Raw genomic sequence first — 27,321 nt, 5'->3', positions numbered from 1 at the left:
AATTAAAAAACAGAGATATTTGTTTCCAAATCAAAATGACTGTGTTTCGGACAGAATGCTTTGTTCTTCGGGAAAGCATTGAAATTCAAATTGACTTCTCTGACTCTCTCCACTCCAGCTGAGGCACTGAGTGATTAGCAGAAGATAAGATATGCAAAAACTGTTGAGCATGAATAGTTTAGTTAAGTGTTGTATTCAGTGTAATTGAAATGCAAACTGACCTTGCAAAGGGATTTGGAAGACAGCATTTTGAGACAGAAATACCCAAATAACTTTGGGAGCTCAATGCAATTCCAAAGCTCTTGCTAAAAGCCATGGTATAAACTGTGCAGAAAAGCTTTTGAGAAGCTGGTTAGGAAAGTTCTGAAATTACACAGGTGTTTCTTTCCAAAGGTTTAGAAAGAATCTCTTGACTTGTTCAGGGGTCTTTTGAAGAGCTATTTTGTTTTTCTTCTGATTTTTATGAGTTATAGTGGTGTCTAAGTTTTGATGCCCAAGTTGAGCAGTCTAATGTAATTTAGGCCACAATGTAATTTGGTGGGACATGATGTCTAAGCCAGGGGTTCACAACTTTTGCCATTGCAGGGACAGGTCATCCACATGGGACTACAGGAGACAAAAGGAGGGGGGTGGGGAACACACCTGTCAATCTATTGACATCCCCAGGAATCTTAGTTGCTTCCCTCTTTCTTGTAACCATGATCCATGGTTTTGCACTTTCTTAAATGCAGTGATTATAAATCTCAACAATTCTGAAGAGTAGGCTGATTTGTTTGGGCTATGGCTCACTCCAGTTCAGTTAAATGAACAAATGAAGCTGTTCCATAGTACCAAGGCAGTTTTATTTTATTACATTTTATATCCTGCTCTTCCTCCAAGGATCCCAGAGCAGTGTACTACATACTTAGGTTTCTCCTCACAACAACCCTGTGAAGTAGGTTAGGCTGAGAGAAGTGAATGGCCCAGAGTCACCCAGCTAGTACCATGGCTGAATGGGGATTTGAACTCGGGTCTCCCCAGTCCTAGTGCAGCACTCTAACCACTACACCACGCTGGTTCATTGGTCATTCTCTTCACTCTTCCTACTTGTTTATGTGGGGCCTCAGGGGTAAAACAGTGGGTTGGGTGGCAGTGCCCCAACGGTGGTGCACCCAGATTACAAATAGGGCAAAGGGCTGATTTCGTAGGAATTTTTGAGGTTTACGCATCTTTAAGATTTCCCCCCCATAGGAAATAATGGCGGTTTCAGCAGCCCCATAACTCCACCCGGGGGGGGGGGGCACTGGGATGGCCCGAAGTGAGTGGTGGTGTACTGCATAGAGGGTGCCAACCAACCCCCTGGATTGCTAACCCATTGGGGTAATGGGCTTCGTTGTTTCTGAGGTGTTGAGTTTAGATTTTCTGGTAGCAAATGAGATTTTTAATGAAAAACCATGAATCCACTCTCATATGCTACCAGAGAATCTACTCTCAGAACACCTCTAGAACAAAACCTTGTACTTCATGGGTTGGCAACCCATGTGGGTGGTTGGCACCCTATGTGCACTACACTTCCACTTGCTCTGGGCCACCCCAGTGCCCCTCAAGTGGAGTTACAGGACTGCAAAAACCTCCATTATACCCTACAAGGAAAATCTGGAAGACACATAACTTCATTAATTCTTTAAAAATCAGCCCTTTGCCAAATTCCTCTGAAAAAAATTGTGGTAGCTTCCTTGCATCAACTGGACACTATCACCAACCACACTCCACTCTAGGCCACCCTTTCCCCCCACCCGGCGTGAAGCTATACTTTTCCTGAAACCAACATCATACCCTATGGAGAAAATCTGAAAGACGCGCAAACTTCAAAAATTAACCAAAAACCAGCAGTTTGCACAATTCCTTTGAAATTTTTGTGGTAGCTTCCACTCACTGGGCACTATAATCCCCACCCACTCTTTTGACCCCATGACCCATTTTTTTAATCTGAATTATTTTGGATTCAGATTCGGATTAATTCGGATACAAAACAAAACTGGGGTGATTTGGAAGGCTTAATTTCAGACAAAATACAAAATGGAGTTGATTCGGATTTGGTACAAATCGAAACAGAAAAAATACAAAACGCACAACCCTATGATAAATGATACGTGCTCAGAACTGCCCCTTCCATCCGTGAAGCAACCTCTGTGAACACAATGTGCAACATACAAAGGAGCCTGAAGTTTAATATTTCTGAATCTCTGGTGACTTGCACTAACTCTTTTCATTAGTCTTTTAGAAGAGAAATGAAAAGAGTTAATGCATGTCACCAGAGAGCCCTTTCAAGCAGTTTAACTAACTTAAGCATTAGAAAAATTCCACTGGATTAAATGTATTAATTTTCTTGTGATTGCCAATATAATTTTGGCCTTACTCATAGCATTAAGTTAAACATAAAAGCTATTCATATGCAAAGTAGATGATCCTAATTACTCTTAACAGAGATTCTAATTTGTTCCTGGGGGGAGAAATGAAGGGGGGAAGCATAGGACGTTAAAATGCTTTGATTGGCATCTTTTTTACTAGATATTCTCTTCAGAGATTTACAAACCTTTCCTTTTAATTTTAACAAGTCTCTCATACTGCAAGTCCCGTCATTCACTATAGATCCGGATATGTTCTTAAGCATTACAAGATAGGGCATATGTTTTCCCCCATCCCATTTTTCATCACAATAATTCTGTGAAATCATTTAGGCTGAAAAAAACTGATTGAGGGGGCTGATTCAATTGAAAAACATAGCAACACACAGTTCAAACCATTCATGATAACGTCCACATACATTACAGCCAGGTGGCATATGTTAATATATACAACATGCTGTAAATTTATGAAAAGAGGCTTAAGAAAAGGATATTTAAACTGTCTGTAAGAAAACATGCCCAGGCACACTTTGCAAGTCATTGATGTTGCTTACAAAAGTAACAATCGACCTGTACAGTTGTTCATTTGGTATACAGTTGAATGCCAGGCGTGTATGGAGTGGGAGTCGCAAAAACATATGGCAGGTTTTGGCGAGGGTCAGGAAACACTGCTGTCACACATGGTCCTTCCAGGTGAGCATATTTCATTTTTAACTTCCATCTCAACACTCCCTCCCCACATATACAAATGCATCACCTGTACATCAAATGAACAGGATTATCCAATTTAAAACTAGACAAGACACACCCACAAGACTACAGTGCTGGGACAGTTGCATTTTGGCAGTGGAAAAATAGATGAGAAGGGGAAACTGCTGCTTCCTTGAACTTGGTGTTTGCAAATCTAGCAATGGATATGGCACCTTTAGGTGGTCATGCTACGGGTATGACTTTCTCCATTCTTGGAGGCTGGATTCTCTAGTGCAAACAACTGATATGGTGCTGTACAATGATTGCTATGAAATACAGCTCAGTTTTCTCAAGGTAATAAAGGCCTATTTGAGGTGAAGATCATTAGTTAAACTTCAAATTGGCTAAAACATCAATGAACAGGCAAGTCACATTCTGGCTGACATACTAAAACCTGTGCAAGAGAATTCATGTAACCTGCTTTAAAGCATTCCTGATTGAGGCAAAATTGGTTTTCTGCTCAGATTCATTATCGTGTGTGTGTGTGTGTGTGTGTGTGTGTGTGTGTGGAGAGAGAGAGAGAGAGTGTATGTCCAGGAATAAATGTAGATTCCTGTGGAAAATTAATCTGTTAATCAGGACTGCTCAGTGATGGTTTTAAATATATTCAATATATAATATAATTGTATCTGCAGATGACAGCTGTGATAGGACTGTTACTATAACAAATATGTACATTTATGAACGTCTTTCCTTTCAAATAATTAAATAAAAATTAAGACTTGATAACTCAAAGTGATTTTCACAATGCATGTCAGTTTTGGAGCTAGGATTGAAATCAACTGACACATGCTGGTTTAAAATCAAGTAGCTAACTATACCGGTTTGTGGATCAATTTGTGTGAGTGATAATCAGACACATGCTTAGATATTGACGCAATCCTCACAATTGCTGCAGGAGGCTCCTGCCGTCTGTGGGGAGGAAGCCCGGAAGCACTTACCTCCCCACAGATGATCACTGCCTCCTCTCTGGTGGCCAGATCAGCTCACACAATTGCTGGCTTCATCATGGAGCCGGCGGGGATTGGGGCACAGAGCAACCTGGAGAGACTCCTTAGCCCGGGAGGCTGCTTGCAGGTCTCTTGGCAGGGGTTTCCTCATGGGTTGCCATGGCGTGGAGCCACGCCGCAGCAGCACACGATCCACCAAATGGGGTTAGCAGAGCACTCGCTCAGCTAACCTCATTTAAGAGGAGGGGTGGTTTTGCTGGTTTGCTGCTGGGAGCTCCCTTAGCCCGATTTCCTCCTGGTCATGAGAACAGCTTCATTGTTAAATAATATACTTTGAGCCCTTTCTCACAATCCGGAGTGTGGGCTCCACACTGCAGGAGAGGAAGCCTTAAAACACTTACTCACCCGCAGATGATCCTGATCTTTTTGCCGGGTGAGTGGATTGCTCTCCCAGACATTCGCTTTGAGGGCTGGGAGGCCCCCTTGAACTTGCGAGTGCACAGTGCATTATAGGGAGCCTCCTGATGCCAAGCAGAAGCCCTACTTCCTCCCAGCCCAAGCTGCAAGCAGCTGAGGCTGGCAGATGATCAGCAAAATGGGGTTACGAGAGTGCTCACTCTCTTAACCCCGTTTAAGAGGGTGGCTGGCCAGGTTTGTTGCTGAGGCACTGCTGGGATCAAGCATGACCCTGGTGGTTCTCTTGCTTGGGCAAGGCTAGGCTTGGCTTAGTTAGGCCGGTTTTGCCTGCACATGAGAGCAGACCAGTCTCCTCATGTAGAGGCCATTTATTTGCTAAATGTTTAGAATGTATTACTTTCTAACAATAACACTTTTTAAAGATCCATGGTTTACTATAAGACAGACATATGGGTAATTTCATTTTTTTCAAGGGCATTATTACAGGAGGGGGCATCATGACTCCCCTGTTCTATGTATCAGACAGACTACATAGCTAAACTTTGAGAGCACTTATGGCATCTCATTGGTTTTACATACTGACCTATATGTAGCAATTGTTTTGACTGTATAAAAATTAGTTAGCTATGCACCTATCAATGTTCCAGTTAATATAATTGCTATAAGTATCGCACACTCTTAAAATTTTGTACAGTTCTTATACTTTTATTTTAAATCTTTTTAGTCTAATTTGTTTTATATTTTAGATTAATATTTTAATTGTGTCATTTTTATAGTCTTGTGTTTAATTTTTGTGGGAACTGCCTTGGGATTGTTTTAATGATTTTTATTGTTAAATACAAATTTAACAATAACTAAATAAAATGCAATGTGGTGTGCTCGTGCAACATCACTGCACTAGCTGATTTCACTAAGTCTGGAGCCTGTGTACCATCTTAGTGTTGCACTAACACAAACATGCTTGTGCTAAGGCAACAAGGTGTGTAACCTCTGGTTCACTCCATATGTTGTGCCGGGAACTTTTGTGCAAGAGCACAATTTTGAAAATCTATGTGACGTTCAGCTATGAGATTTTCTGGTTGGTTGCACAAGTGCTTTGTTAGTCTGCATCTCATCCAGTGATAGTAATAAAAATAACAGTAATAATAGAAATAAATTATGGACATACCTCCATTGAACATAAACATTCTCCAAGCAGCAAAGAGGTACAGAAAAGGATTTTCTTGTCCCAAAAGGGCTCACAAGTGTGGGGAGGGGGAGAGGGGATCTCTTTCTAAGGAAGTTATTTCATGTGATGACCACATTAATATCCTAAAGCAGGGTTTCTTAACCTTGGGCCCCCAGATGTTGTCGGACTACAACTCCCATCATCCCCAGACATGGCCTTTGTGGCTGAGGATGATGGGCGTTTAGTCCAAAAACATCTGGGGGCCAAAGTTTAAGAAACCCTGTCCTAAAGAACCTCCATTTTGTCTCTTTAGCAAAAACTACTGATCTTCTTGCAGGCAGTGACTTCTCATGAGGCAAGGGCCTCAGATGGTGAGTGCATTTGTCAGTGAGTGCAGGCCCTTACTGAGGGCACTCGCCATTTCCGCCACCACCTCTGTCTTCCTCATCCTGACCTTCACCCATCTCCTTCTCGGCCTTGCCTGCAAGGTCAGAAGCTGGTTTGATGCCACAGCTCTTCCCCCTCATCATCCATGTGCATGCCGATCCCTGTGTCTTTCTGCTGTGTACTTTCCCCAGCACCAAAAGGGCACAAGCTTCATAGTAAAGGGGACAATGCATCGGCAGTGGCTGGCAAAAATGGAGGTCGTTCACACTGTGGTAACAAAGCATGGAATGGAGCAGCCCGAGCACAAGGGCAGTAGAGCATGCCCTGCTTGCTCCTTGCTGCATTGGGCAGCAAACAACAAGCAACGTGTGCTCTGCCCTTGCCCTGGGACCAGCACATGCCACATCTGGCTATAACAGTGTGGACTGCCACCACTTTTGTAGGCCCCTGTGTTTCATTGCTGCCACACTGTCCCTCTTGGTGCTGGGAAAGTCTGTGGCATGAAAGACGGGGGCTAGAGCATGTCTGGAAGTTGAAGGGGAAGGGTGACAGGATCAGCAGTGGTCTGGCATGCAGGATGGCGCCAAGGGGGAAGAGGGTGGGGCTGGCTGATCCAGTGCTGGAGTTGCCCAGCATGGCGAAGCTGCTAAGGGTGTGAGGCAGCTGCATTGTGACTCTTCTCAAGTGGCAAGCAGCAGCAGGGAGCCACCTCAGTTTGCGCAACCACTTCTTCTTTCTTCTTCCCACATTTATATACTGCCCAAACTTTCGTCTCTGGGCAGTTAACATAAAACAATTAAAACACATATAAAAAGTTAAAACAATGCAACAATTTAAAATCAATCACAAAATTAAAACCAACAAATTTGAAAAGGCTGAGAAAGCTTGGTTAGAAAGATGGGTTTATAGATTTTTTATTTTTATTTTTTAAATTGTCAGAGATTTAAGTCCTCTTCTTTCATCTCTGCAACTTGTGATGGCTTTTACATTCCATTCCTTTCCTTTAGTCAACTACTTGGTGATTGGGAAGAATCTCTCATTTGTACACTAGACTTATGGCAAACTCTTTAAGTCTGACTGTCTTTTTATACAGCTGTGATTAAATATGAGATTTCAGGACATAGAAGTGCTGGGTTAATGCCTGAAGAATCCAGACTCTTGCAGGAAAGAGAGTGTTTTTTTTCCTAAAGAAAAAGAGATGATCTTCTAAGGATGGGGATAAAATGCAGTGTCATATAGATCTGTAAGTGCTTCTTACAGGTATCCATGCAAAAGGCTGTGTTGATACTCTTGAAAAGTAGTTGAGAATATATAGAGAGGAAGGCCATTTTTTTTGTACTTGACAATGCCCGTATGCATTGTCAAGTACAGTATGCATGCATCTCTGGCTCTAGGGAACACTAGTGAGGAGGCCAGGCAAATAAAAGCATAGTGAGAATCAACTGCCTGGAGACAAATGAAAGATAAAACAGAACCCCAACTCTGATGAACAGAAAACAGAAAATTTATCCTCTTTGTACCTTCTAGTGCAATAGTTTCTGATTTGTAGAATCCCAAAACAAGATCTAGAGTAAAATGGGGTAAGTGTTATTTCAATTGGTAGCAGAATTGATGTGGGCCTGTCCAGTTGTTTCTAGAGTCAGAGAAAAGCATTCTGCTTTCTGCTCAGACCTTTAGCTGTGTATGGGAGAGGAGGATTCACCTAGTTCTGTTCTGCTGAACTTTGTGGGAAATGAAATTACCAAAACTCCTACTCTTATCTCCTGTATCTGATGCTCTTGAAATGCCTGAAGAGTGATAGTGGGTTTTTAAAAATTCCCTCAGGGAATTAAAGTCAAACTGTGAAATTCATTCATTCATTCAATTTCAAATTCATTTGATTTGATTCATCCATTCATTCGAAATGGAGGGGAGAAGTCTATCTCGGCTCCCCAAGAGAGAAATCTGACAGTTTAGAGGCACACAGATGATGCTGGATTTAGAAAGGGTCACAATCTTAAAAACTTAATTTGCTCCCAGACTAATAAAGACAGGAGGCATTGTAGGGGGAAAGGACCACAATGTTACTTTGCCGATGAATATAAACAAGTGGGGATTGGCTCTCCATCTTCTACAGCAGTGGTTCCCAACCAAGGTCCCTCCAAATGTTGCTGAACTACAACTTCCAGCATCCCCAGATTTAACTTACTGTGGCTGGGGATGCTTGGAGTTGTAGTTCAGCAACTTCTGAAAGGACCCTGGTTGGGAACCACTGCTCTACAGTGTAGTAACTAGAGACTCACCACCAACAGTGCAAGTCCCAAGCTAAAATGCAATGGATGACACACCCTGGTTCCATCAGCATCATTGCCCTGTGGCTGATCCTGCCCTCCTTAGCCTAAAGTCATGGCATCTGCATAAGATATCATCCCCCACACACCACACCACACAAGTTGTCATATCTTTAAGGCTGGCAATGCCTCAGCAGATTAGAGGAAGCCCCAGGCAGCACACCCCGAGCCTTACAGCAATTAGGGATTGTCCTAGATGCCTCTATGCCAAACATGTGCCTTTGGGTGCTCACCAAACCTAATTAAATTTTCCAGTCCACACTGTCCTTGTTTGTTTGTTATTTATTTAACATAATTCTATACCACCCAAACTCACATCTCTGGGCGGTTTACAACAGAAACATTAAAACATTAGTTAAAACAGAATAAATGACAGAAAAGTTAAAACATTAATTAAAACAAAATAAATGAGAACAGAAAAGACTGACACATTACAATTATTTACATTTTTAAAATATTTTAAAACAATGTTAAAGCTATTATAACACTATTTAATTAAAAGCCTGGGTGAATATATATGTCTTTAAAGACTTTTTCAAAGTTGTCAGAGATGAGAGGCTCTTATTTCAGCAGGCAGCACATTCCAAAGCTTCGGGGCAGCAGCAGAGAAGGCCCATCCCCAAGTGGCCACCAGACAAGCTGGTGGCAACTGCAGGTGGACTTTTCCTGATGATCTCAATGGGCAGTGGGGTCCATAACGAAGATGTTCTATTAAATACCCAGGGCCTAAAGCTGTTTATTGCTTCATAGGTTTCAGCCAGCACCTTGTATTTTGCCCAGAAACTTATCGGCAGCCTGTTGTGACCAAGGCCCACCTATCTAACAAAAGGGGCACAGGCAGGCAAAAATGACTCTCATCACAAACCAATAGGATGAAAGCAAAAAAAAATTCCTATCTGCCCCCCCCCCACCAAAGAATGAACAGCAAAAGCCCACACTATGACCCTGGGGAAGGAGGGGGGAATCACTTGCAAATGTAGATAGCCAGACTGTAAGCTCAGGCACTGAAAATTGTTGCTTGTGCCCCACTCCTTCCAAGCACAGAAGCCAATCACAAGGCCCCAATTGCCTCATTAGAATGAGGCCAAGGCAAACAAGCCTTTTGTCTGGAAAACCAGTATTGGAACATATTATAAATAAATGAACATACAAATGTATAAACCTATTAAGTTCTGACTTGAAACATCAGCTTCCAGTGGACTGGGCCATTAGCCACAGCAACGGGTTGGCTTATTTCTTGCCTAGTTGTGACAAATTGAACTAACTTGCTCAGTGATGCAAACCTGACAAGAAATATATCTGAAATAGTAAGAATGCTCCAAACTCCTTTAAAGTTTCTTCTTATGCCATACATTTCTAGAATATTCTTACACACCCATCCTCTACACCATTGGCATGTGTACCTGGGGCAACCTTGCACTTCACTTAGCATTGTTACTGAGATACACACAATCTTTGACAGCTGTGAATGGAATAAAAAACCCAAAGGGTACACAGCAAACAGAAGCCCCATCACTCCAGGCTGAAATGTACTAGGCCATGAAAACTGTAGCTTATTTTACAGCTATAAATGAGACAAGGATTATGCTTAAGGGAAACGATAACAACATGGGCTAGATCCACAGATGAATCGGATGTTTCATACCTCTGTTAAGATCAAAGGAATAATGCAAATGTATTCATATAAAAGAGATGTTTTGTATCCCCTCACATATATTTCAGATTGCTTTACCAATTTAAGTAGCACTGATCAGAGAACAGTACACATATATCATATGAAATGAAGAAAGTAATACCTCCCATAAATCATGCAATGATGAAAAGAAATCAGACGCTAAACTCTAGACTAAATTACTCAGAGAAGTCCGATTGAAATTAATGAGACAAGTTAGTCATTGGCCCATTAATTTCAGTGGGATTCCTCAAAGTAATTTAGTCTGGATATCTGGGAAATTAAGACTCACAATGAAAAGGAGGGACAGTTATGAAGAGGCTAATAAAGCTTATTCACAAATGTTATAACATAGCCATGTCTAGAATCCACACTTTCTTTCCAGCCCAAAAAGCAGAATCCTGTAATGGTGTGGAAAGAGAACAGCATGATGATGATGATGATGATGATAAATAACAATTAATAATGAATTTTTAAAAAAGCTTTACAATATGGATCTTCCAGAACATAAACAAGTTCCTCATCAGAAGTGGAATTAAGTTAGCTGAAAGTAAGTTCTTGCTAAGCCCTCTAGATTCCATCTTTGAGAAGCTTAACATAGCATATCTTGGGGGTACTGTGGTTGACTTCATTGACCAAAGGCCTCTTTTAATTACTTCAGTAAATTGTGCAAGCTGCTACAACAAGAGCTAACGTTATCTACAGTTCTTAAATTTCTTGAGTTGGTGATTTTCTTAGAATGAATCGAATTGTATGGTGTATGTGTTGTTAGCCTCTGTGGAGGGTTGACAAGTCAAAGAGTAAAGCATATACATTGATTGACACTAATGGAACACTGGTGAAGCAGTGCTCCTCTTGAGCTATGTGGCCAATTTCCATTTATCTCTGCTTTCCTTTGAAGCTGACAGTTGACTCCCAAAATTATGTCCCTAGGGGTATTACAACCCTCAGGGACATATTTTCAGGAATCACGATGGGCTTCAGAGGAAAGTAGGGGGAGGGGGAGATCAACATAATTGTTCTTCCTCTGTAGCACTAGCTCAGCGTTTCAGCACCCGTGCTTTGTTAGTCTGGATTTCAGCCACTGAAAATAACTATGCAATAATAACAATCCCTTTGTGCACTGAATGAACCAGATTATGTCAAACCAACACTGGGCTGATTCAGATGATACCATCACTACCCACAGCATTAAGGAAGGGACAGGGCAGGGGACAGGTAATCTGAATGGTCCCTCTGCACATGCTCCAGATATTTGTTTGTAAGTAACTGATTGCATGCAAAGGGCCATTTGGTCTAACAGCTTCCCCACATGCAATAAAGGGATATGCAAGAAGGGCATCAAAATGTCTACAGAGGATGTCTCAAGAGGTGCACGCTCAGAGCATTATCTTCCTAATTGTGTATGTGGGTATGGTATCATCCAATAAACTCAGTTGGAATATGATGTATATAGAAATCTTTTATCAATGAACAGCAACAACCATAAATGACCAGAATTAATGGTTTACATCCTGTCTAACGAGGTGAGGGTACAGCAGGAGGATGCTCTTAACCCAGCCAAAGACCTCCTACCCTCACAATGTGCACATGGTGGGGATGATTTTTGCTGATCTTCCCTGCCTCTAGAACTTGCCTTTAAAAAAAATGTCCCTGAGAACTGCACAACCTTTGGGGACATATTTATAGGAGTGCTACTGAAGGAAAGATAGATCAGCAAATATTACCCCTTCCACCCATATAGCAGGATTTTGGATTACTGAGACTCAAGTGTACCTGAATCAAGTATTGCCTGTGTCATGAACCAAAACATTATTGCTTTTTCTTTATGCTTGTACTTCTCTTGGCTGACATAGGGAGCAAGGATGCACCAATACAATAAGAGAGCACTCTAACAGAACTTCCCAAACTGCACCAGTGAGTGGTGAAGTAACAATTTTTGATGCCATCCCTTTTCCAAAAATATGTTCCCTAAGGGTTGAGTTGGGAAGTTCTGTAAGACTGGTCTCTCACTGCACCAAAGCACCCTTGATATGTATGTCAGCCCTTATCTTTTGCTGTGGGTATCTCTATTAGGTACCCTCCTCTGGAGCTTCCAGAGCTACTTCCCAGTCCTCGTAAAATTAAAACTAAATTTCTGTGTACATCATCTTTAGCTCATGATTAGAAATAATGTCAAGTTTGAAGCAATCTGCTAAGCAGATCAGTGGAAAGGGAGGAGAAATCAGTTAACATTCATGACATCTAGCCATGCTTCATCCTTTAGAAAGCTACACAGGTGAAACTGAGTTACAGGTAACAGAAGTAAGTCCCACTGTGATGTGTACATAAAATTTTGGACTTAACTAGTGTCTTGAATAGATGGCTGATGGCCATAGGCGGAACTGGGGGCGCGGGCAGGGCACGTGCCCTAGGTGCCACTGAGGAGGGGGCACCATGCCAGTTCCTTCCCACCCCACTGCCCACCTGCCCAGCCTCAGGGCCCCTCAGCCACTTGCCTCCAGCTCCGGCCTAGGATCGGCAACGTGGCCTAGGATGAGAGCTGCCTGCAAACTGCAGAGCTTTCTCTCCCTGCCTCTCAGCTGATCGGTGGGTGGGCGGGGCTTCCAGAGAGGACTCCAAGTAGGCCTCCCTGAAGCCTGAACTCAGCAGGCCAAGCAAGCCAGGAAGGAGGAGGCAGGCAGAGTTCGGCAGCAGACCCTCTGCCCAGACCAGCCAGGACAGCTTTTGCCAGGTAAGCTGTGAATTCCTTTTTGTGGTTGCACCACCCCCACCATATATAGGGATCTGCTTGCCATAGGGCTTTGATATGGGGGAGAGACTAAGAAGTCTCTGAATATTTAATTTAAAACAGACTGAAAAATTTGCTGGCTTTAAAAACAAAAACTATCTAAAAAGGCCTATAAATGGCTTGCTTCATGGCAGAAAATTACAAAAACTTCTGGAACAAGTATATTTTATTTATTTATTTATTTTCATTCATTCATTCATAAATGCATTTATGTTCAAGTTGTTTTGCAACCCAGAAGGTCTGAGTGAGAACTGTGAAGCATGTGTTGTGCTTTTATTTTATTTTTCTTGTGTGTGAACTGCTCTCCAATAACTTGCAGGGACTTCAGGGTGCATCTGGCCAACATGTGAATGCAGCACCTCCATTCCAGAGGAGATGTGTGTTAAAGGGCTTTAAAAGCCTCATGTGAAAAACCTCCCGGAATCAAACTTTGCTGAATTTGTTCAGAATTCTGAAAAAACAAACATAGGCTCACCCTGCATGGTTGAAAATCTCTTTTGCTAATCTTCAGTGAGGTGGCCATTTTAATAATTAGCGTTGATACACTGTGTTCTAGGCATTAAAAGTAGCACAAATATCTAGTACTCAATGTATATCACTATATACTGTGAAGTGTGTGTGTGTGTGTGTGTGTGTGTGTGTATTCAGTGAAATGTATTTCCAGGCAGCATACTTATTTTGAAATATCAGACGTAAATCCTTGGGGGCCTGGGGTGTATGGAGGCCCTGGACTTTGAGGGGCTGGGGGACCATTTTAAAATCTCATCTTGGCCCATTCCAACCTTGCTATGCCCCTGGCAGTCACTACACACGGGTTTCTGCACAACACGTGCACAGAAGAAACTTCCATGTAGAAAATGTGTCTCTTGTAAATTGACCCTGAATTTTCCATCCATGACTGGGATATTTGAGAGTTAGAGTCAATAATAAAAGAACAGCACACTGCTTGTGACAGGAAGGGGCAAATTACAATGATTTCTTAGTCTGGCAGGGGCTGGTTTTGGCCCTGGCAGAACTTGGCTGTCTGCTCCTGTTGCAAATTCCTCTGTCTAGTGTGGCAAACTAATGTATTCTCCTCCCTCTTGGTGTCAAAGTAAGCACTAGTGTGTTGAATGCACATGTACCCCATCATGAGCCAACAGTCATCATAAGACAAAGGCTGGCAGGAATCATTCACTGGTTTATAAACCCCACCACCACCACCACCACCTTCTTCTTCCCCTGTTTTGCTAGTGGCTATTTGGGCAGGTGATCCTCTAGGACAAAGTCATGTTTTTAAAAAAGAATGAGATGAGACAGAGAAAATGACACTTGGAATCCTTGCATAACTCCTGACTGTTGTTCTAAGTCTTTTACAGAGATGGCTCATGTTTTCAGGTTTTGATCAACAACCATGTCTAGATGGTACAGTGTTCCTTTTAACAGGGATTTCCAGATATTGTTGACTACAAGTCCCATTATTCCTGTTTGGACAGGGGCGCAATTTCAGTGCTTGCCCTAGGCGCTGTTTTCCCTAGTTACGCCTCTGCTGATGGCTGAAACGAAAGCACAGAGCCCACCACAGAGAATGGCACTGCTAGGAACTAGGACGTGCCCCAGTGGTTGTGTGACTTGAAATTCTTTTCTATTGTAACTCCAAACCAAAGGCTAAGTATATCAAAGCTCCTATCATAGACTGAAGCCGAAACAGTCACCTTTGTCCCAAGAAGGAGAAAGCTACCCATCTGAAGAAGTGAAGCAACAGACTTTGAATGTTGTGAAGGTTATTACATCTTCTTAACCCCTTGGTTCTCATGTTCATATATTACATAGTTCATTAAGCTACATTTAAGTTGTCACTGGTCTAAAAAATTTACACAGCATGTTCAGTATATAACTAGTTCACAGTGACCCACTGGAAGACTGCATCAATAGTTGGATATGGTTTAGTATCTGCATTCCCTAATAATTGATCTTTCATCTTCAAGAATTTGCACTGAGCTGGTTGTCCAAATACAATATTTCTTCTTCATGGATTTTGAAAACCTTCAAGACCCATTACGCCTAGCTAATACTAGATGACATGATTTCATTGTTCTCTCATAAATACTGTGCAGCATATAGAAGAAAAGTTAATTGAATAGTTTAGCTCTTTTCCGTTCCTTTTTTCTAAACACCATTACTTATTCCATCTTGAAAATTTTCACCTTCATCCTTCAGTGATCTCTTACTTCTGCAGTATTCAAAACCTTTTAGAAATGTGGTTAGTAACTCTTGATACAAATATCTATTTCAATTTTCTCTTTCCATTCTAATATCCCTTTTATCTGTTTTACAATTTTTCTTCATTCTTCTTGGCTATCTATTTTCATCTCTCTGCATTTTTAATATCCTTTTTGTCTTTTTTAGCATTTCTATGTATTCTCTTCAGGGCTCTGCAATTCATAGCTTTCCTTTTGAAGTGATGGCTCTGAAAACTGAATCTGACTATTAATTTTAGAGCATGTTTATTTCTATTAACTTGAAACTTAGATGGCATTAACTTATGTGCTGTACTTACCCACTCTAGAATATTTTAAATACTTCTTATTTAAATGATTTACCCAATATCTTCCAATATTCTATTCTATTTTCCAAGTCATTCTTTGTAAACTTGCCCTACTTAATATCAAATTATTTTGCAGCTGCACAAAGTTTTACTCCTAGAAATCTTATTAAACTCCATATCAGTGCTATGATGATTTATTGGTTCTGCTTAAGGTCCTATTGTTACTGTGTGTTTACTGATGATATTTACTGCACTGGGGCCATCAAAGTTTTTCCTAATTAGAACTGATTCATACATTACGGAGAGGCAGTGAGTACTGAAGTGCAACTCCTCTTCAGTTATTGATCAGATGTTCAGAGTTCTCTGAGGAATTTAAGTAACCTAACTCTTGAAGTTTCCCTCATAACTCCTCTAATGTCTTTTCCCAAACAGGAGCATCCAGATTCACCTCCATATCACACTGTGTGAATTTTGTTAACTAGTTTTAGCATGGCCTCAACTTCACCCACTTCATGAAAAGTTTCTTTTTGGGCCCATGATTCCTAACAGGATATCGAGTGCTAACACCCCCAATACACCTTGACAAGCCAAATGTTTTTTTTTTCCCCCAATAAAGTTAAGATGGGCAAAGGTCTCCTAAGAATCTTTTGCAGTGTTATTCTTTTATCTTTTTTGACAGCTCCTTGTATACATAGCTTTAGGCTTCTCCTAGACTCAGTTTTGCTCCTGAAGAACCAGGTGGCCACCATGGCTAGGAGTGCCTTTTCATATCTTTGGCTGGTTCACTAGCTGTGTTTTTTCCTTAAGAAGGCAGATCTAACTTCTGTTACCCATGCCCTGGTCATGTCACATCTGGATTACTGCAATGAAAATCATTACAGAACAGCATGGTCAGTTTACTAGCAGGGGCTGCCTAGATATTATAGGTAATATATTGTCTATATTCTATCTTGAAGGACTTGCACTGACTGCTGATCTGTTTCTGAATAAAATTCAAGATGCTGGCTATTACCTTTTTGGCCCCAGATGTTTTCAGGATTGCCTCTCCCAGCTGAATCTATCCACCTGAAAAGATCCACCAGGAGCACTTTGCTTTACATGCCTTGAGAACTAGATTGTTCTATATCAGGTGGTATAGAAATACAATAAATAAATATATCTGCTTCTTATAGGGATGTGTAGAACATTTTGAGCTTGAAATGTTCTGACTCAAAACAAGTTGTTTCAAGCTTGAAACAGATCATCCTTCAAATTAAGGGCCTGCTATAAGATAAGAATGGAACAACCCCATCGTGAGTCACAACATTTTGAGTGTTCCAAGTGCCATTTTGGAGGCCTGTTTTTTCCCTTGCTGATTGGTTTTGGCACCGGCTTCCGATTTGGCTTGTGATCTCCTTGCTTCATGACTAGTTTGTTATCATACAAATCAAGCTGATTTGTATGATAACAAGCCAACTAAGAACCAAGGAGATTGCAAGCCAAATCGGAAGCTAGTGCCAAAACCAGTCAGCCAGGGGGAAACAGGCCTCCAAAATGGTGCTGAAACATTCTGAGCTCATTCTGTCAAAACAACCAGCTCCACTGCTGGTTCCAATGGAACATTCTGGACATTTGTGTTCTGTTCCAAGCTCAGAAGAGAATGCAGATCCCATTCCATACATATCCTTAGCTTCTATCTAGTGAATTCTGGAATGGATAGGGGAAAACAATTCTTGAACCACCATAATAATAAAAATAAACTTGGTTTTAGCTGCCTTATAACAAATTATTCTCTTGGCAGCTCACAACACAGCATTAAAACATAAAATAAAAACACATAACATCACAACACAAGGGGAAAAAATACAAAATACAATACAAACAATTTTAGAAATCAAATATCAAAATCTAAAAGGCATGAGTGAACAAGAAGGTATTTACCTGACATCTAAAAGAACAAAGTAATTAAGCCAGGCAAACCGTAAGGGGAGGCTATTCCATAAACAGGGTGCAACCACTGAAAAGACCTTCTTCCTAGTAGCCACCTACCTCACCTCATTTTGCAGGGGCATTTAGAGCAGTATCTCTGAAGAACATCTTAAGGTATGAGTTGGGACATATGGGGCAAGGTGCTATCTCAGGAAACCTGATCCAAAGCCATTTAGGGCTCTAAAGGTTAAATCCAGCATTTTGTATTGGACTAGGAAATGGACTGGGAGCCAGTGCAGCTGATGAAGTGCTGGCATAATATGATCAAACGTCCAGTCTCAGTTAATAATCTTGCAGCCCTATTTTGTTTCAGCTGCAGTTTCCGGACCATTTTCAAAGTCAGCCCAGTGTGCAATGCATTGTAGTAATCTAAGCAGGGGGTTACCAGAGCATGAGTAACTGTGGACAAGCTATCTCTATCCAGGTAAGGTTGCAGCTGGCATATCAGCCGAAGCTGATAAAAGGTGCTCCAAGCCACAGAGGCCACTTGAGCCTCTAGTTACAGTGCTGGTTCAGTGGGCACCCACAGACGGCGAAATAAGTCAAGCCATTACTAACCAAGCCAACACCCTCTGAATTTGAGCTCAGATAGTAAAGACTTGGTTTTCACTTTGATCTGCCCATTCTTGTTCCCTTCCACTCTCCTTTTACCCTTTCCACACCTCTCACACACTTCCCAAACTTACCAGGTTGCAAGGGAGTAAGGAAGGAAAATGACAGAGAAGGCTTGCAAAAAGCCAAGGGATCTCCCTAAGTTTCTGAATGCTCCTGAAAGTTTCTGAATGAAGGCTTCTGAGAAGACTTGGAGCCTCTATAACTGATAGGAATTCTGGTAACTATTTTTTTTTAAAAAAAATCCTTCCATTACCATAGTGAAATAGATGACTGTGCAAGATAACTGCATTTGCTTTGGAACTTGAAAAGTGAGACATTTCACCACATCCAAGAAGGGTCCAGGAGGTCTGACTGTCTCTCAGCAACTGTGTTTGCTTTCTGAGGAAGGTCCTCTCTGCAGTTTGAGAACCATAGCACTGAATTCTTTCTTTTTTTAGAAAACCATGCTGTAATATTACGGTCACAAACATAGTTTGTACTGTAGCATTTTCAAACAATTTCTTTTTTTATTTCCTGTTTCCTATAAATGTTTAGAATTCCAAAACCAAGTATATTCAAAATTCCTCCAAAAAGACTTATTTGTACTTTATCCTATTCAGAATTCAACTCTGTTTACCTATTCCTATATGTCTCTTCTCTTGATAACAACTTTAAAATAATCTTTCCTGTTACTCTTGACATTTAAGGATATTGCTTCAGCATCTCCAGCTTACAAGCACATAAATTTTGCAATTTCCATTTAGATGCTATGTGTTTGTTTTCTTTGTGCTTTTATATAGCCAGACATTTAACTGAAAGTTGGTTAATGCAACATAAGGTTTTCTGAGTTTCTGGCACATCAAAAAATAAAAAAATAAAAAATTGCTGACTTCTTTCAGATTCAATAGCACACATTTTATGTACAAAGTCCATGCTCTGAAATACATTTAAGTCTCCTGTATGACAGTGAGGCAATGGTTTTAGGCGTATTTCACTGTCGTACAGGAAACTAACTCTGTGATAGGCTGCCTCAGGGCTGCTGCAGACTTCAAAGGCAACCCCAATACTGTTTTGAAGCAGCAATTGTGGAAGTTGTGTTTACATGGGTTTACCCATTGTCATAAATGGGGAAACCATTGGAAACACAGGCTGCCATCACACATGACACCAAACCTGAGGCAAACAAGGCAGAGGTTCAATTTTGTGGTCATCCAAATGTGTAAAACAGCACAAAAGTGACCTGGGGGGTTTGACCCCAAACCATAATTTGAACCTTGGGTTTGTAGTGAGTTTCACTGCTTCAGCCTCAGGTTTGAAGGCAGCATCGTGTTGTCCAAATTCTGCCACTGTCATAACCTGGGTTTGTGCTGTGCCTGCTCTGGAAACCATAGAGAGGGTGGCTCAGAGCAGCCCAAAAACATGTCAGCTCTGTACCTGTCACACTTCTACCTGGCTGCCTCTCCAATCATTTGCCCTGCCCTTCACAGTCTCCACACCACACATAAAATTGCCCAGAAACAGAGACACTGTGTTGCTATGTTGCAAGCTTCAATGCATGCAAATGGAGAAAGTCACATTGGGGGAGGCCTGGTTTTTTAACTGCAGCCTGTGCCCCCCCCTTTGCCAACCCACACAAAAAGGGATGGGATGATAAGACAGGAATAGCAAGAGACATCTGCACAAATCAAGGGCTTCAGAATTATTTGTACAAGCACATGGAGTCCCAGTGACAAGAGGAACTGGGCAAGTCAATTGTTTCTCAACAAAGACCACACATGCCAGGGGAGTGATACCCAAAGTCTGGGCAAAAAGATAGCCCAATTTTTGAGTGGTGCTGCTCGTAGGGAAAGCACACACACCCATCCCCTTGAGTTGAAGCATGCAGTCTTAGCCATTCATCATGAGCAGAACCATCCAGAGTTAAACCTGGATGATTTTGGGACAGTATCAGGTCCCTTTCTCCTATGGACCACTCTCTCATGAGAATGACAGGCTATAGAGACATGCATGTTGGCTGGAGGGCTGTTGCCATCCAGCCCAGTTGCTAGATCCCTGCAAGCCCTGGAGAAGGGTACTCCAGCAACGCCTTTCCCAGTCTCGGTAACTGGAGGACAGCAGGAGTCAAAGTGCTCCCTCTGGCAGTCTGGTCATCCCCTAACATATCTGCATATTTTCTTTTGCCCAGCAAGGTCTCCTGGTTTTGCAGGGATAGCTGAAAACAGCAGCTCCCCTGACCCAGCATCTCCCATAATTCCTCATGATGGCCAATCGACATACACTGCAATGCTTGTCCCAGCCTGGGAATTCTGAATGTGTATTAGGAGCCATCCCCAATGTTACCCAACTCTGTTTATCCAGAAGCACCCAGACACATGATGCAGCCTGAACTCCTTGAGTGTCCCTAAGGGTTGACTGGACAGGGGAAGGCATGGAGTATGAGTTCTACTGTTAGAGATACCAGGGGACCCACATCAGTGGGGGACCCTACAGTTTGATAGCCTACTTCATGAGCATGCAGTCCAACAGAGACTCAAAGCTAATGGAGCCTCTGGTCCTCCCCAGTGGACTGGCCCTCTCATGAGATGGCTAATCCCTGAGTGGCAAGCTGAAATGGGGGCAGGAGTGTGTTGGGGCTTCCTGGACTGCTTGGACTGGGTCTACCATTGCAAGAGCATCCTTTGTCACAGTGGACCAAACTCCAAGAACCTTTGCCTGCCCTCGTATACATATTTCCTCTTAGGACGTCATCATGATCCCTTCCTGGTGTAACAGAAAACTAGTGCCTCTCTGCATCCTCCGATACCAGTAGTTCTGCTTGTGTGAGACTGTATGGCTATGGGGGAGGCTGTTTGGCTGTGGGACTGTAAGGGCAGTGGTGCAAGTGGTGTGATGGGGTTTAAATGCCATTTCCCTCCTGAGAGCAGGCAACTGATGCTCAAAGGCATGCTCCCTTGGAAATTGTGGCTAATGGTTGCTGCTCCACTGGTGTCCTGATGCCTTTCCCACATTCTGGTGATGCTACCACTATGGAGTTTGCTGGGATGTAGCCTTGGCAGACCATGAAGAGGGAGAGGCCCCTCTGCCCACAAGCTGGGGACTGTGAGACCGTGACTCAGTTATAGGCTGTGGGATGTTTCACAGGCTCACATATTAACCACAAGTTCATCTACCCGAGTCTTCACTAGGGATGTGCATAAAACCGGTTCTCCCGGTTCGGTTCGGGTCCGAACCGGGTCCGGACCGGACCGGGGTGGTTCGGTTTTGGTTTTGCCAGACCACCCCCCCGGTCCGGTTCGGTTTCGAACCGGTTCGGATCACAAAAAGTGGCTGGTTTTGAAGGGGACATTGTGTTCTACCTGCCACCCAAATTTCAAGTCGATTGGACCTTCCTCTGATTTTTTACAAATTTTTTTCAAAAAATAAATTTTTGCCCATAACTCACAATGTGGAGCCCTTAGGGGCAAAAAAGCTGGGGTGGGTGGTAGCCACCCATGGATGTCCTCCACCCCAAAAATCCCAAGGCAATTGGTGGCTCCTAGTATTATTGGTGAATTTCTGAAGAAAATTTTTTTCCATTGGCTAGAATGGGGGTTTGGGGCTGCCCCAGACCCACCTCTGTGGGGTGGCAGCACCCCCAAAGTGGGTCCGGGGCCATGGCAAAAATGCCCTCAGTCCCTCCCAGCAATCCCCGTAGAGATAGGAGTGATGGTTCTGTTGTTTTTCTGAGGTATTCTGAGTGTAGATTCTATGATAGCTTATGAGATTTCCAATGAGACACCATGAATCCACTCTCATTTGCTATCACAGAATCCACACTCACTCAGAACACCTCAGAAAAACAACAGAACCATCACTCCTATCTCTACGGGGATTGCTGGGAGGGACTGAGGGCATTTTTGCCATGGCCCCGGACCCACTTTGGCGGTGCTGCCACCCCACAGAGGCGGGTCTGGGGCAGCCCCGAACCCCCATTCTAGCCAATGGAAAAAAAATTTTTCTTCAGAAATTCACCAATAATACTAGGAGCAACCCAACAATTGCCACCCCATCTTTTTGGCCCCTCTCTCTGGGCGCCCTAACACGTAACACCTAGTCAGTCCATCTTAATGCCTACCTACTACCACCACTCCTATCCAAGCAAGTAAGAGGAGGACACTCAGAGAGACAACACCCACTCTCTGATCTAACAAAAAGGCCACTGCTGTGCTGCCTGCCAGCACAGCAGCAGCAGCGGAGCAGCACACTAAGCACAAGAGCAGCACACACAGAAAAGAAGCAGGAGGCGGAGCAGCAGACCTGCCGCTCTGCATGATGGGTGACGTGATGCCCAAAGAAACCACCGCCTCACTCAGTGCCTGCCACTGACTAGGCCCGACAGACAGAAGCCAGCCAACCTGCTCTGCTCTGATGTTCCGCATGGATGATGCACACACACCCTACATCTGCATCCAAATTACCAGACCAGACCAGACCAAGTGCGCAGAGTCAGCACAGGCCAGCAGCCACCAGCCCAGCAACAACAACAGCTACTACTGCTACCACCACAACCAGTGTTGCCGCTACAATAACATTCCCAGTCCAGTCACGCGCGCCACAGCCTGAGCCTAGCACACAGCTGCTGCCAGCCAGTGCCTGGCAAGCCCAGCCAACATGAGGAGGAGAGAGCTAAGTAGACGGCGCACGCACATCACCAACCCATCACGACGGCGCAACTGCAAGGGGAGAGGGCACAATTACAGGCAGCAGGAGGAGGAGGAGGCAAGGCAATCCTAGCACAGATTTGAAAGTTTAAAATCCACCAGGACATCTTCTAGAATCTAGACTTCTGTTTTTTCTACCACCAGCTGTAGTGTCTAGTTAGTCAGTGTGCTGTGCAGCTGAGCTGCGTGTGAGGAAGGATGATTGTAGCTAGTTCTTTAGTTTCAGCAGACTGAGCATTGAGCATGGGCAGTGGCCTTGGGAAGCAACACAATTACACGACACTCACCTGCTGCTGCTGGTTCTAGAAGTTGCCTCTTCTCGTCTTTTCACCTGTGTGTGTGTGTGTGTGTGTGTGTGTGTGTGTGTGTGTGTGTGCAGTGAGTGCATGCCTTTTGCCTTGCTGGAAAGAAATGCTTCTCTGGTCCACCACCACATATCTGCTCAAGGACACAGAGGCCCAAGGCAGAGGTGGTGGCACCAGTGTGAGTGCATGTGTGCTGGTGGTGTTTGCCACCACAGGTGTTTTGTGTGTGTATGTGTGCGCTGCTAGCTAGGAGGGGGGAGGGAGGGAGGCAGGGAGGCAGGGGGGAGGAAAGGGGAGGGGGAGAGGGATGTAGAGGGGATTGAAGGGGGGAGGGTCCGGCTCAGAGTTGGTCAGCCACATATTTGTGCACACACATGCTCACGTGTGTGCTTCGGTGGGAGAGACCAGACTCTCATCATCTGCCAGACCGGGGTTAGGGGCAGGTGAGGCGGTGGTGGGCTGGAAGGGAGGGAGGATGGAAGGTGGTGAAGAGGAAGGGGAGAGGATGAGAGGGGAAGGATGGAAGGAGGCATGGGGGGGAGGGAGTTGGGGGGGAGGAAAAAAAAACATGTAGACAGACACACACCACACTACACACAGAAAGCATCCACACACAGAGACAGTGCTAGGCATCCATTCACACAGACAGACAGACAGACAGACACACAACAGGAAGAGACAGACTGAGCCTGCACCACACACACACACACAGACCCAATTCCCCCCCTGCACAGTTATCAATCAATATGTTGTGTTGGCAGCCAGTTCATTGCTATTCTGATGGTTTGGGGTTTTTTGCCATCAGCCAACATCAACAGTGACCACAATCAAGATGAACATAAGATGATAATAATTCATTCGTTTCATTTGAAAAAATCACCCAATCATTTTCTCCATGTAAACCAAGCCCCCCACACATGATTTCTGGTAACATTTTCAATAAAATCAATTCATTTGGCATTCATCATTTTGTTCTCCCTTTGTCACCTTTTTTTCTTTCTTTTGCATAATTTTGAGGCTTGATTTTAACATGGGGTTTTAAAAGAAAAATTTATTTACATGTTTATTTACATACAGTATTTACATATCTACACTGCATTTTAGAACGTATACCCGCCGCTGCCGCTAAGTCTAGTACTCTGTGGGCTGTGCTACTTTGGGGGGCGTGTGCCGTGCCCACGCCAGGTCCCCAAATGCTGACAGGTGGATAGATAAAGGGCCTGTGCTGGTCAGCATTGGGTTTCTTTTTAGGTGGGCGTGGGCATTGTAAACATCTGGCCAGTCGCAGCACTACAACTACTACTACAACTGCATCTCTGTGTGGGCACACTACACGCTGCGACTGGCTGGCACGGCTCAGCATCTGTCATGTCAGCTCAGCTAGAGGTGGAAGGGGGGAGGGTAGGGATAAGCACAGAGGTCGAGCCAGGCAGGTGACCAACCATGGGGCAACCCACGGTAATCACTCGCCCGGCTCAAACTCCAGCTTGGGGTAGCCCAACAGGGGGAGGTTCACCTTAAGGAAGACCAGCTGCTCCACCAGACCAGGGTCCAAGCGGGAGCGAGAGGGTGTCACCACGTCCCCGGCACGTGAAAACACCCGCTCGCTCTGGACACTGGTTGGGGGGCAGGAGAGGAGGCGCACAGCCACCACCGCCAGGTCCGGCCAGACTTGGCGGCGGCTCGCCCAGAACTGTGCACAGTCCACGCCGTCTCCCTCCACAGGCTCCTCCAAGTACTGCGCAACGCATTGCTCAGCACTGGAGGGGGGCCTGGCAGGTCGAGCCTCCCGCATACCAGGCATGGCGCCATAGCAGAACCGCTGAAACCACTGGGCGGATCTCGAGTCGGTAGCAAATGGCTGCTGCGATGGCGCCGCCTGGGATGCCGCGCTGCTGGACTGGGAAGAGGGAGGGGAAGGGGAAGCTGACGCCGGCTGGCCGCCCATGCTGCTGCTGGGTGCGGGTTGGGCCGCGAGGGCTGCCCCCGCACCACTACCAACACCCTGGTCTCTGCGGGCCCTAGCGGCCTCCTCCTCCCTAACCTTCTCGACCAGGATGCCCTTCCACCTGGGCAAGTCGTCGGCACTCACGGCATTGCCCTTGAGGGCTGGGTGACAGACAAGCGAGGACATACTCCTCCCTGTCTCCCAGCACATCAACGAGCCGCTTGTCAACCCCAGACCTCAGCCTCCCAGCCAGAGCACGACCCTCTGGCGTGGTCAGAGAGATATGGAGTCCACCCATCAGCTTCTCGAGACCAACAGCTGTGGGCAGCGCCTGGCTCAAGGGAGTGGTGTCGCCACACAAGTCCTTCGTGGCAAGCTGGAAGGGCTCAAGTGCCGACACCGCCTCGGACATCTGCTTCCACTCTGCGTTCGAGAAGTCGCAGACATCCAAGGACTCGTCCCTCGCCAGGGCAACAAGGGCTCTCTCCTGCTCCAACAGGCGCTGGAACAGGAGGAAGGTGGAGTTCCACCGCGTCTCCACATCCGTAGGGATGAGATGGCGAGGAAGGCCAAGGTCATCCTGCTTCTGGCGAAGCAGTCTCCTGGACTTCTCGCTGCGGTGGAAGTGGGCGGCCAGCTTGTGAGACTTATCCACAAGCGTGGCCGTGGCAGCAACAGCAACTGGGATGGGGCGGGCCCCCTTCTCCTGGGACGCCTTCAGCTCCTTAAGGCCAAGGGCGTCCCTGACGGTCAGATGGAGCGTGTGTGCCATACACCGTATGTTCACACAGTCCATGACTGTCTCGACAGCGGCGGTAACGTTGGCTCCATTGTCGGTGACAATGAAGCCGCGGGAGAGGTGTGGACACCCGCCAATCCACTCCTCTATCTGGCGGTCGAGTACGGCCGCCACCTCCTCTGCGGTGTGCCTCGTGTCCATCGTCTCCACGTGCAGGACGGCCCACCTGTGCCGTAGTGCAGCGGGAGCCGCGCCGGACCCGGAAGCATCGCCCGCGGAGGTCCCCTCACTCTCCGGGCCCCACCAGTGGGCAGTGAGGGCCAGGAAAGAAGCGTGCATCCCACTGACACTGGTCCAAAGGTCAGTCGTGAAATGCACGCTTGTCCCGGCCGGAGCTGCACGCAGCTCGGCCGACACGAGTTCCCTGCACCGGCGGTACAGGGAGGGGACCACGTTCCGGCTGAACGTGGTCCTTGAGGGGATGACGTATTCGGGAGCCAGGTATTGGAGAATACGGCGGAAGCCGTTGTTCTCGACCACCTGAAACGGCTGGTCATCGGTGGAAATCATCTCCCCTATGAGGCGGGTGAGGTGATGATGGTCCACGCGAACAATACGCTGGCTGCCCGAGGACTGTGTCCACCACTGGACGGGCAGTGTAGCCTGCCTGCTGGCTGGCACACTGCCGCTGCCCGCCCTAGTGGCAGATGCACAAGGCGCACTAGCGCTGCCAGCCTGTCCCCTGAGACCTGGGTGGTGACGCTCTATGTGTCTCCACATAGGCGTCGTACCCAGGTGCGCAGGGTCCCTTCCACGGCTGACAAGCATCCTGCAGTGGACACAGCGGGCGTGGAATGGGTCATCTTGAGGGACCTCAAAATGCACCCATGCACCACTGCCCTTGGCCTCCTGCGCCCTGGGCGCCGTCCTAGGCCATTTCTCGCAGGGTGGCTGCAGTCCTAGGGGGGGGGGGCGGCCGCCGCTGCCTGCCCACTGCTGCCACCCAACCCGCCCCTTCCGCCCTCCACAGCGGAGGAAGGGCCCGGCTGAACTGGCATCGGAGAGGCAGGCCTCTCCTCCACCACCTCGCCAGACCGCTCCCCACCAGAGTGTCGGGCTTCACGAGGGGGGGCCCCACTGAGCGGCGAAAGGATAGGGGGAAGGGGCCCCAGAGGGAGGGAGAACCTGGCTGCATCGCTGCCAGCCGCACGGTCCTCACCGCCCTCTACCTGCTCTTCCAACTCCACAGTCTCCTCCACCACAACAACTGGCGGTAGCTCAGCAGCACCTGGTGCCGCTGGCGAGGAGGGACCCGCCACAGCCCTAACAGTGCCTCTGCCTCTGCCGCGATTGGCGGCAGCAGGCGTGGGGAACTGAATCCTGCGCACCAAAGATGGGGCCGGAGCAAAGAATTCTCCAATGGGTCCTCAGGCTCCCCGCGTCCTCTCCCTCCCCGTGCCGCAGGCGCACCCCGCACCTGGCCTCTCCCACCTCTGCCTGCCAGCCTTGAGCGAGCCCTGCCCGCCACACGGCGCTCAGACATGCTGCTAGGTCAGAAGGAGGGAGACTTTAGGAGGAAGGCCAGAGACAGGGTCAAAAAAATAATTTGGAGGGGTTTAGGGGCCAAAAAAAAGGCAGCTGATTTGGAGACGGCGGGGGGAGGGGAGAGTTTGTTTTTTAAAAAAGGA

The 27,321-nt window shown here is 45.6% G+C and overlaps 1 long non-coding RNA gene across 2 annotated transcripts in view; it reads left to right on the top strand.

The window, feature by feature from the left end:
- LOC128327830 (uncharacterized) overlaps nucleotides 1-27,321 on the top strand; it is a 56,668-nt gene that overhangs the window by 10,610 nt on the left and 18,737 nt on the right. The window contains exon 1 of one of the 2 annotated variants that reach the window (XR_008308813.1): nucleotides 12,701-12,795. The exons of the other annotated variant lie outside the window; for it this stretch is intronic. This is a non-coding gene — a long non-coding RNA (uncharacterized LOC128327830). Of the gene's footprint in view, nucleotides 1-12,700; nucleotides 12,796-27,321 lie in introns of those variants that run through there. 2 annotated transcript variants of the gene reach the window in all.

Source organism: Hemicordylus capensis, chromosome 5 (assembly GCF_027244095.1).
Source record: "Hemicordylus capensis ecotype Gifberg chromosome 5, rHemCap1.1.pri, whole genome shotgun sequence".
In the NCBI taxonomy this organism is placed as follows: domain Eukaryota; kingdom Metazoa; phylum Chordata; class Lepidosauria; order Squamata; family Cordylidae; genus Hemicordylus; species Hemicordylus capensis.
Note: the sequence above shows the minus strand (reverse complement) of the source record. Positions and strands in the feature narration are given on the sequence as shown.